The 10,335-nt window shown below is 40.7% G+C and overlaps 1 pseudogene; it reads left to right on the top strand.

The window, feature by feature from the left end:
• The first annotated feature begins 587 nt into the window (after positions 1-587).
• Positions 588-2,839, top strand: LOC102870057 (annotated as a pseudogene).
• Positions 2,840-10,335: the final 7,496 nt, after the last annotated feature.

Here is a 10,335-nt window from a genome sequence, read left to right as displayed (position 1 = left end):
CGAAAGGTGGAGGTTGAGGGAGAGAAGAGGGGTTGAAGCTGGGTAGTGGGGGGGAATCACCTAGTTGCAGCATTTGGGAAGAGGAAGGAGGGGGTGAAGGAACTAGGATTAGTGGGGACTTGATAATGAGCATAGATCAATGCAGATAAATTTATAAAAGAGTGGATGGGAATGATAGTATGAAAAACAACGTGAATGAAGGAATGTGTGAAACACAATAGATATGAAAGAAACACAATGTTTATGAATTTTTTTATGTTGTTGTTGTTTACCATCAAATTGGAACCAGACCACTGCTGATCTCAGAGTGTTCAGTAGAAGTTAATCACATGGGAAGAAATTGCCCTTCTTTCTCCCACAGGACAGCTAGTGGATTTGAACTGTGTGCCTTCAAGATTGCAGTGCAGCTTCCTACCACTAGGCCACCAGAGCAAATCAATATAAAATTTAATAAATGAATAAATAAAGATGGATAGATAGATAGATAGATAGACAAATGAATGAATGAATACATACATACATACATACATAAATAAAAGTAAGTAAGTAAGTAGCCCACTCGCTCTCTCCGGCCGATCACTGCAGCCATGTCTTATCCTGTTGATGATTATGAGTCCGAGGCTTTTTATGATCCCTATGCTTATCCACCCGGCGACTATGACCTGCACGCGGGAGATCCAAAGCAGAACCTGGCTTACAAACGTCAGTATGAGCATCAGACGTATCAGCTGCTCCCCGAAGTCATCAAGAACTTCATCCAGTGTTTCCATAAAACGGTCTTGGATTTTTTTTTTTTTTTTACACCACAGGTCTCATATATTTATTGAAAATGTGGGTGCATAACAAAGCACGTTCCATGGATAGTGATCAGATGGTGACAATCACTATCAGATTAACCGATACGGCCATTCAACTTGACACAGTGCGATACTAATGAACCGAGGATCATTATGTGCGCTGCCATCACCCGTGCAACTCCTTAGAGACCCAGCTTGGTTCTTCTCCAATGTCTTCTCTTGGAGTTGTACCTGATCTTATTGCCAGTTTTCATTCTAATCCACTGAGGAATGGGCCGGTTCTGCTTCTGTTTCTTGGCCAGGAACCTCTTAATCCTGAAAGTCTTGTGAGAAGACATAATGAAGACAAAAGGGAGCCACACTTACTACGATGGTGGAGGAAAAGAAAGAGGAGGGCATTGGATTTGATCGACCAGAAGGTGGATGAGCTGCAGGCCAGTCGTGTCTTCAACAATGTCCTTGACTGGAAAGTGTATAGCTCCAGGACACCTGTGAGAACAGCTGGACCAAGCTGATGGAGAGGCGCTTCAAGAATATGCCTTGGCCTCAAGCTGAAACCGTTGCTCCACAGGTTGGCAATGACGCTGTCTTGCTGATTTTGTACAAAGAATTATATACTACAGACAGATCTATGTCAAAGTGAGCAGGGGATCCTCTTTGGAGCAGAGGTTTAAATCCTATTACAACTACTGCGGTCTCTTCAACTGCATTCTCTTTCAAAAAAATTAATTAATTTTAATGAAAGTTAACAGAGACTCTCAATAAAGTACAAATTAGAAAACAAAAGTTAACAGAGACTTTCCATTCATTCACTGTTCTAATTTTTTCCTTGCCCAACCTCCCCCGGCCCTACCCAGTTCGCTCTTCTCTTTGAAAAGTAAAAGAGAAGTTCTTTCACTGTTATACAATCCCTCCCTCCCAAGTCCACTCCACTGTGCAGCCTTCGTTAATGCTGATGGCCCCGCCCTTCTGGAACTACCCCACCATGGCTCTGGGATATCATTGATGAGTCCATCGACCAGTTTCAGTCCTTTAGTCAGTACCGCCGTAATACTGCCAAGAAACCAGAGGAGACTGACTTCTTCAATCCAATCCCCAAATCTGGAATGTTCACAGTGTTCTTAATGTCCTTCATTTCGTGGTAGACAGATCCAACATCTACCATCAGCTGGAGGTGTACACAGTGGAGGTGACCCCAAGCGTGTGGCTGGGGAGTACAGACGGCCTTCCCTCTACAGGATGCTGGGCTACTTCAGCCAGGTGGGGCTTCTGCACCTGCTGGGGGGTTACTACCAGGCCGTCAAGGTGCTGGAGAATATCGAGCTCATCAAGAACAGTGTGTATTCCTGGGTTACTGAGAGCCAGGTCACCAACATCCGGGTTTTTGCCAACATCCTCCTGTCCATCCAGAGGACCACAAGCATGTTCCAGCAGATCACGTATGAGTACGAGATGATTAACGAGCAGATGCATGTGCTGCCAGCCTTCGCCCTCCCCATGTACCCCATGGTATCGACGACAGTGGTGGGAGAAGTATGGGGACAAGACGCTGCACATGCAGAAGGGCGACCCGCAGGTCTATGAGGAGATCTTCAGCTACTCGTGTCCCAAGCCCCTGTCACCTGTGGTGCCCGACTATGACAACGTGCACCCCAACTATCACAAGGAGCTGTTCCTGCAGCAGCTGAAGGTGTTCTCGGACCAAGTTCAGCAGCAGGCCCAGCTCTCCACCATCCACGGCTTCCTCAAGTCCACACTACCATGCCTGTGGTCAGGCTGGCCAGCCTCCTGGACCTCACAGAGCAGGAGTTCCGGATCCAGCTACTTGTCTTCAAAATGACGAACCTAGTGTGGCCCAGTGGCATCTCTGCGCTGGATGGGGAATTTCAGTCCGCCTCACAGGTCGACTTCTACATTGATAAGGGCATGATCCACATCACAGATACCAAGGTTACCAGCAGTATGGAGATCTCTTCGTCCATCAGACCCATAAATTTGAGGAGCTCAATCGAACCCTGAAGATGATGAGCCAGCGACCATGAGTGGATCACACCCCCTGTGCTTTTGACATCGGAAGCCTTTGCCTGAATCAGTCGTCAGCTGAATTGAAACTTATCTGAATTAAGTAAGGATTGGAATATTTTAAGCAGCTCTCAATAAAGGACCTTCTTTGAAGAAAAAAAAAAAAGAGTAAAGGAAAAGAAGTTCTTCAAGGTGCAGAGATTATATGGCAGAAAACAGGATGAAATTTCTTTCTCTTTTGGAAGGATTGCTATAAGTTGAAGCCAACACAATAGTGCCTAACAACAACAACAAAGTGAAATGCAAATGAGTTTATGAACAAAACAAAACTTACCTTAGTCACAACAGCAAAGACAAAATTGCATGCAGGATGTCCGAGGTTCAGTCATGGGCCCAACCTACTTAATGAAATTGTCTTGACCCCTTAATCTAGTGTTGAGGGTTAAATCAGAATTTGAGACTACACAAGAGGTTATAAGGAAAAGGTAATGAGAAACTCACAGAACGAAATTCATCAGAGATGTTTATGAGATAGAGTCATTCATTTGGGAAAACAAAACGAATTGAGAATCAAGTTGTATTCACTCCTGCCAGGAACGATTTAGCATGATCCCACCTGAAAGAAGGAGCTAGATGAATCGCTTCCAGTCCTTTGAGTCTAAGGCTCAAAATGAAAGGGAAACTGGCAAAATAAAGGCATGTTTGTTGCAAAGACTTTATATTTGGATTTATAACAAGTTTATAAACCCATTTCTAATAAACAGGTGTTTTAAAATGCTGTACTAGCCATAGTGAATATCTAAAGCCTCAATTCTTTGCAAGTTAATTTCTTAATAGAGCTTTACATGTAGTTTTCAAGTTCTTAATTGACCTACACAATTGGATCAGCTAAGAGCTGGTTTTGAATCAATGGCAATTAAGTTTGAGTTTGGCCCAAGTTTGGCCTATTCTTCTTATATTCCTAATATCATCTACTTATCAGAGATAAAAATCAAGAATAGTCTGCCAAACAGTATCAGTGTTTAAAGGTCTATCCTTATATTTTTAAAGACTGTCAAAAGAAACTGAAGTATTTCTCTTTTTCAAAGTGTTTTGTATCAGGACTTCTATGGCCTGTGTTAAGTGTGGTTCAGTCTAATTCAACAAGTAATTTTGAGTATATGCTAATTATTGTTGTTGAGTACCATCAAGTCAAAATTGGCCCACAGCTGACCCTCCAGTGGGTTTTCAGAGGCAATTAATCTCATGGGAGGAGCCTGCCCATTCTTCTCCTATGGAACAGCTAGCAGATTCGAGACACATGCATTCGTTATCACAGCACAGGTTTCTCACTAGACCACCGGAGCCCTAATTATTGGCTAGACCTATGGCCCCAGGGGAAAGAGAATTGGAGTTTCCTGCTGTGTGCTCACTTGAGTTCTCGAGACATCCTTCTCATTGTTGTTAAGTACCCTCCCGTATGACTCATGTTGTCCGTAACCCTAAGAGCAACAGATCTGAATCTTATTCTATCCTGGGTCGTTCTTACCATCATTGATACACTTGAACCCATAGATGCAGTCACTGTGTCAATCCATCGCATTGGGGGTCTTCCTCTCGTGCACTGTCTCTCCATCTTTACAAGCATGATAGCCATTTCCAAGGAATAGCCTCTCCTGGCAACATCTCCAAAATATGTGAGTCGAAGCTTCATCATCGTTGCCTCCAAGGAGCACTCTTGCTGCACTATTTCCATGATGGCTTATAAAGGGCTGTGCTTTCTCGCTGCTCTTGGCTGCGTTCTGGTTCCAAGTGACTCTCTGCTGGGTTTCTGAAGCTATACATCACATCTTAGCTCGAGTAGACTAACCATCTTTCTGTTGGGAATTACTGGTATTTAAACCACTGGAGATGACCTCGGTTAGCAGTGTAACATGTTAGGGACTAAGCCTCTAGAACAAGCTAGGGTTGAATTCAAAATTCATTCCTCATATCAAGTCAGAACCAACTCCCAACTGAACCTATGGTAGTCATCTGAGACTGTAAATCACACCTGAGGAGACTGTTCATCTTTCTATCCTCAAGCGGCTGCTTCATTCAAGCCGGCAGAGCTTCTCTGCCTCCAGGCTAGCAGCGTCTACTCTCTATGGACTACAACACCAGAGCGCCCTGGGGATGAGTCGAGCTCATCTACATGTTCAAAGTAACGTCGTTCCTCTAGCACTTTATGGAAGTCCTTAGCAACAGATTTTCCCAAAGCAATATATCTTTTGATTCGTGGCTGCTGCTTTCATGGGCACTACAAAATCACATAAAATTTCCTTGACAGCTTAATTACTTTCAAAGTTTGTCATGGTATTGTTTATTGGTCCAGTTGTGAGGAATTTCGTTTCCATTGTGTTGAAGTTAAAGTATAACTCATAATGAACACTGTAGTCTTTGAGCCTCATCAGTGTTTCGTCTTTTTTACATTAAGCAACATATTCCAAGTTGTTAATGTTTTTTCCTCCTGTCTGATGTCACTCTCTTCTTCATCTACTCCAGTTTGTTGGAGCCTGAATATGTTTAATGAAAATGAAATCCATATTTAAAAATATGTTTTAAGGATTCTAATACATCACTAAAATGTAGCATTTTTCTAGTCATAAATTACCTTAAAATACTTAATACAGAAAAAATGCTTAAAGCAGTATTTTTTGAAGCATATTTGAAAAATCTTGCCTAACCCCACTTGATGCTTCCCATGAATAGAATTCTTTTCAAACAAATTTGGAGAGCATGATATTATTTTCTACACTTTTGATATTCAGTTCATATCAGCATTTCAAACATTCTGAGAAATCCACCATTTTTGTTTAAATCAGCATTTACTTAGTAGTGTGCATTTTGGGGGGTATGCTTATTTGCATATTATAAAACATCCTTTGCTGCTATAGAAAAGATCTTGAAAATGTCCAGCTTAAACAAAACAAGAGTACACAATAGCTGGGAGGGAGAGCTACTTATAAAAGAGTAAGTGATGTTTTTTGGGTATACATATTTAAAGTCATTTAAGTTCACAATGATGTTATTCGGTGCCATTGAGTTACTATGACTCATAGCCACCCTAGAACAACGGATCTGAAGCCCGCCCTATCCTGTGTCATCCTCACCGTCCCTGATATTCTTGAGTCCTTTGCTCCCTGTCACGGTCACTGCGTCGATCCAACTTGGTGAGGTTCTTCCTCTCTTTCACTAACCCTCTGCCTTTCATGATGTCTTTGTCCAAGACTGGCCCTTCCTAACAATATGCCAAAGAATATGAGACGAAGCTTCGTCATCCTTACCTCTAAGGGGCACCCTCGCTGCACTTTCTCCAAGACTTGTTTGTTCTTTTTTGGCAATCCATGGGATTGTTATAGTCATATATTATCGATGTCTGTTTTCTGATGGCTGAAGTATATATTTCTTGAAATCATACATACTTAATGAAAGGAGCTTGGTGTTGCAGTGGTTAAATGGTTGGTGGTCTGAACCCACCAGCTATTCAGTGCAGAGAGATGTAGTAGTCTGCACTTGTAAATAAAAACCTTGAAAGACCTATGGGCAGTTCTTTTCTGTCCTAAGGGCTACTGTGAATCAGAATTGGCAGTAACAGGTTTGTTTTGTTTGGGTTTAGACTATAATGGTTGAATATTTCTTACACGTATTCCTTGTGATAACACTGGTTTATTGTTTAAAATGATGTGCAATTCTTTAACTTTGACTTTGCCATGTGGATAAGTGAGGACATGTGAGTAGGGTGTGTTGGTATATTTGCGAGGGGATTGACCAGGTTAGCCATTTCACTGAGTGAATTCAGTAACAGAATTTGAGAATCTCATTACCAGCAAAGAAAAGTAGGGAATGTAGTGCATACCCTTTAGGGCCAGAAATTCTACTACCAGCCAGACCTACAGGTGAGCGGCAGAAGCCACAGCAGAGAATCCGAGACCTGATGTGAGACACAGCTGACATAGAACTGCTACCCTACAGAACTAGATACAGGGACCTTTGTCCAAGCTTGCTTGAGAACTTTAGTGATAGTTGACAAGACTAAAGATCTTTGTAACACTGTCCCAAAGCTGAAAGGTTAAAGGCTGAAGGGCCTGTGAGCACACTTCAGAAGCTGTCCTGACAAATTTCATCCTGTTACCTTTCCTAATAAACCTCATCATTGTGAATACGATTCGGAATAATCTGTGACCTATTGCAATGAATTTTAGAGCCAGTAGAAGAGAAGGATTGGCGTTACAATTAGAAATAGGTGTAGTAGTGTGGGGAATATGTCTGACCTCCCGGGAACTGGTTTGGTGTTGTGAAAGCTGTTCATAGAGGCAATTTCCCCATGTGGAGATAGGACAGGTCAGACTCCCCATGTTTCCATTGTCCCTTTTATATTACTATAGGAAGATCTTCTAAAATCAACCCTAAAGTAAAATGAAATTCATGGAAATCGTGTATTGACCAAAATTACAAGCAAAATGTTAAAGCATAGTAAAATGCTTGCTGACTTTAATTTAGCTTTTGGATAACATCAACTGTGAGACTGAAAAACAAAGATATGACAATGTTTTTCATATGTCAATCAAATACCTAGTTACACATGAACATAACATCATATGCATGTCTAAAAAACCTATCTTGTCAATCAAATGCCTTATTATAAACAAGTCTGGCATCAAATTATGTATAATAAAGTATAAGATGCAAAACTAATTAACCAAATGTGAGGAAAGTTTTTCTCTTTCTTTGTAAATGAGACTAGTTTTTCATTCAGCCATTGCTAGGTCCATTTGAAACAGTTCACTTCTACTAGATTGCATATGCCATCAATCTCTTGAGCTTCATTGTATAATTTTTTTAAACAGCTTTCTAGCATGTGGAAATACGGGATTTACTGTGTTAATGGACTGACACGTGACTACAAAAATGGACTTAAATACAGCACTGTTTATGAGGACAGTTCAGGACTGAGCAGTGCTTTATTCTATAGGCTACAGAGTCCCTTAGTTCAAACTACCTCAACACCTAAAAAGAATATCTATATTAATTATATCTATATACTGATGAAGTTGTCACATTTCAGTTGACAATATTCCATATTTTTCACTCAAATAGCACAATCTTTGTATGTTTTTTCATGCTGTACCACTCCATGTGCTATTTTCATAAACACATTATACTAAATTTTATTCACATTTTTGTAATTCCATTTCTTTCTGCTTTGTTTGGGTTTGTTTTCCTGTAAAGCAGATTTACTGTTCATCTTTGTCTTGCTGTCTGTTGATGTGGAAGTTTAGTTTCTCACAGATGATTCTTACCAGCCTAACATGGGGTTTTTAAAGCACACACACACACACACACACACACACACACACCTTTGGACAAGGTCCTTTCCCTGCTCTGAAAACCACTTTCAGCAGTGTAGGAAGAAGTAATTTCTTCTGACCTGTGCATAATCCACACCAGAGCAGATGGATCCAGTAAGGAAGTGCATGGGTCTCTATATGCAGGACCTATGAGACCTTTTGCAGCCACATAGAGTCAACCCTGCTGTTTTCTAGTTGGCTAGCGAATGTGTTCAGGCCATTTAAATCTCACACTCACAAAGAAGCTACAGGGAGACATAAAAACTGTGGGTTCAAATGGGTTGTACATCTCTCACTCAGAGGAGATAGGTCCAATTGGTTGCCGTGAAGAACTGTGGCATAAGAACATTGTGTACCTGCATGTGTGTCATCCTGCCACCAGACTTCAAGTGAAGTAGCACCTTGGGACCCACATGCACTATGGATAACTCCCAACCACCAGAGCAAAAGTCCAAATGCAGACTGTAGCAACCCCCAATGTAGCCTTTTGTTTGGCCCTCCATCCTTCTAAGACAGGGTATGCCTAGGAATAGATTAGCTACAAGGAACTCTGCTGTTCTTAAGCCCAGCTCCAAATTTCCCCAGAACAAATACACTTTTGTGATGTTTGCTACGTATTACTGGGATATTACAAAAATTGATGCGTGACCTAACCCTAACCCTAACCCTAACCCTAACCCTAACCCTGACTTCTAACTTTCTTGTACAAATTGACTCAAAGGGAATATTTTAAGACTATTTGTTAGTCATAGGTTATTCAGAGCAGCCCAATGAATGCAAGTCCTGAACATGTATAACTTCCATCGTTTCTGTAAATTCATAGAGCTTATGGAGGCAAGCTATTTCAGAAGTGGATGCCACTCCTGCTTCCAAGCCTATTTAATGAAGGTAAATGAGGCTGACATGAACTTTCAGAAATGTCATGAGACATGAGGGAATGGGCTCCCTTTCCTCATTCCTGCCAGGACATAAGTATTACTTACAAGGGTGATCTATTTGATAAGAAAAACTTATGTGCTCACTTAAATTTAAGTTAGTGAATAGAGCTCTGATGAAGTAATCTGAAGGAGCTATATGACCAGTCCACAGGTGGTGCCTCTTTGTTGCAGCAAATCTTCAGGGGGAAAAAAAATCTCCCATGCAATTCACTGTCTCAGAAAACCTACAGAAGGGTCAGGTATGAGTTGGTTTCAAATTGATGGTAAGTTGGAGAGAGAGAGAGAAGGAATTTAAGGGCTTAGCAAGACAGATGCAGTAGTCATAGGAATTCAGTGTCGGGATTTATAGTTTTAAATTTCTCTAGAATTGATAACACCTAGCAATAATAACAGAAGCAAAGTAATATTGAATGGACTGTGGACAATAAGGTGAATCCTGGTTTAAAGCAGAAAAGGATCAGAAAGATTATTTCTGGTTTGAGTCATAAAAATTATGGATAACATTTCAAAGAAAAACAATTCCAGAACACATCTTTGTGCTCATTCGGAACCTGTGCATAGACATGTGGCAGGTATCTAAACAGAACAAGGACATTATTTCCTGGTTTAAAACGAGGAAAGGTGTGTATCCAGATCTTATTTTTTCATCATATTTTTTTCAAGATGTGTGCTGAAAAAATAATCTGAGAAGACTGACTGCCTTAAGATCACTGTTGGGAGTGGAGGAAAACTAACAACTTGTTACATGGAGACAACACAACCTTGCTTGCTCAAAGTGAAGAGAATCTGGAGCACTTTTTTTTTGAGATGTGAACAGCTAACTTTATTCTGCAAGCAATGGAGACCTCATGTAGGTTTTAAGAGAAAAAAAAAAAAGCACTTTTAAAAAAGATCAAACACTCCAGACTTTAGTATGAATGACTTCAAAACAAAACAAAAATCCTAAAAATTGGCCAATAAGAAACATAATGATAAACAGATTAAAGATTGAAGTTGTCAAAGATTTCATTTTACTCGAATCCGCAACCAACACCCATTGAAGCAGCATTTGGCATGATACATTGGAAAATTTGTGGGAAAAGACCTCTTTAAAGTGTTAAAAAGTAAACATATTGCTTTTAGAAGTTGTTTTTGTTGTTATGTGCCATCGAGTCGCTTGAGTCATTGAATTATTAATCATCGCATATACATAAGAAAAGTAGGCAGACA

Source organism: Elephantulus edwardii, unplaced genomic scaffold (assembly GCF_000299155.1).
Source record: "Elephantulus edwardii isolate Elephantulus edwardi_28Jun2011 unplaced genomic scaffold, EleEdw1.0 scaffold00014, whole genome shotgun sequence".
Taxonomy (NCBI): domain Eukaryota; kingdom Metazoa; phylum Chordata; class Mammalia; order Macroscelidea; family Macroscelididae; genus Elephantulus; species Elephantulus edwardii.
Note: the sequence above shows the minus strand (reverse complement) of the source record. Positions and strands in the feature narration are given on the sequence as shown.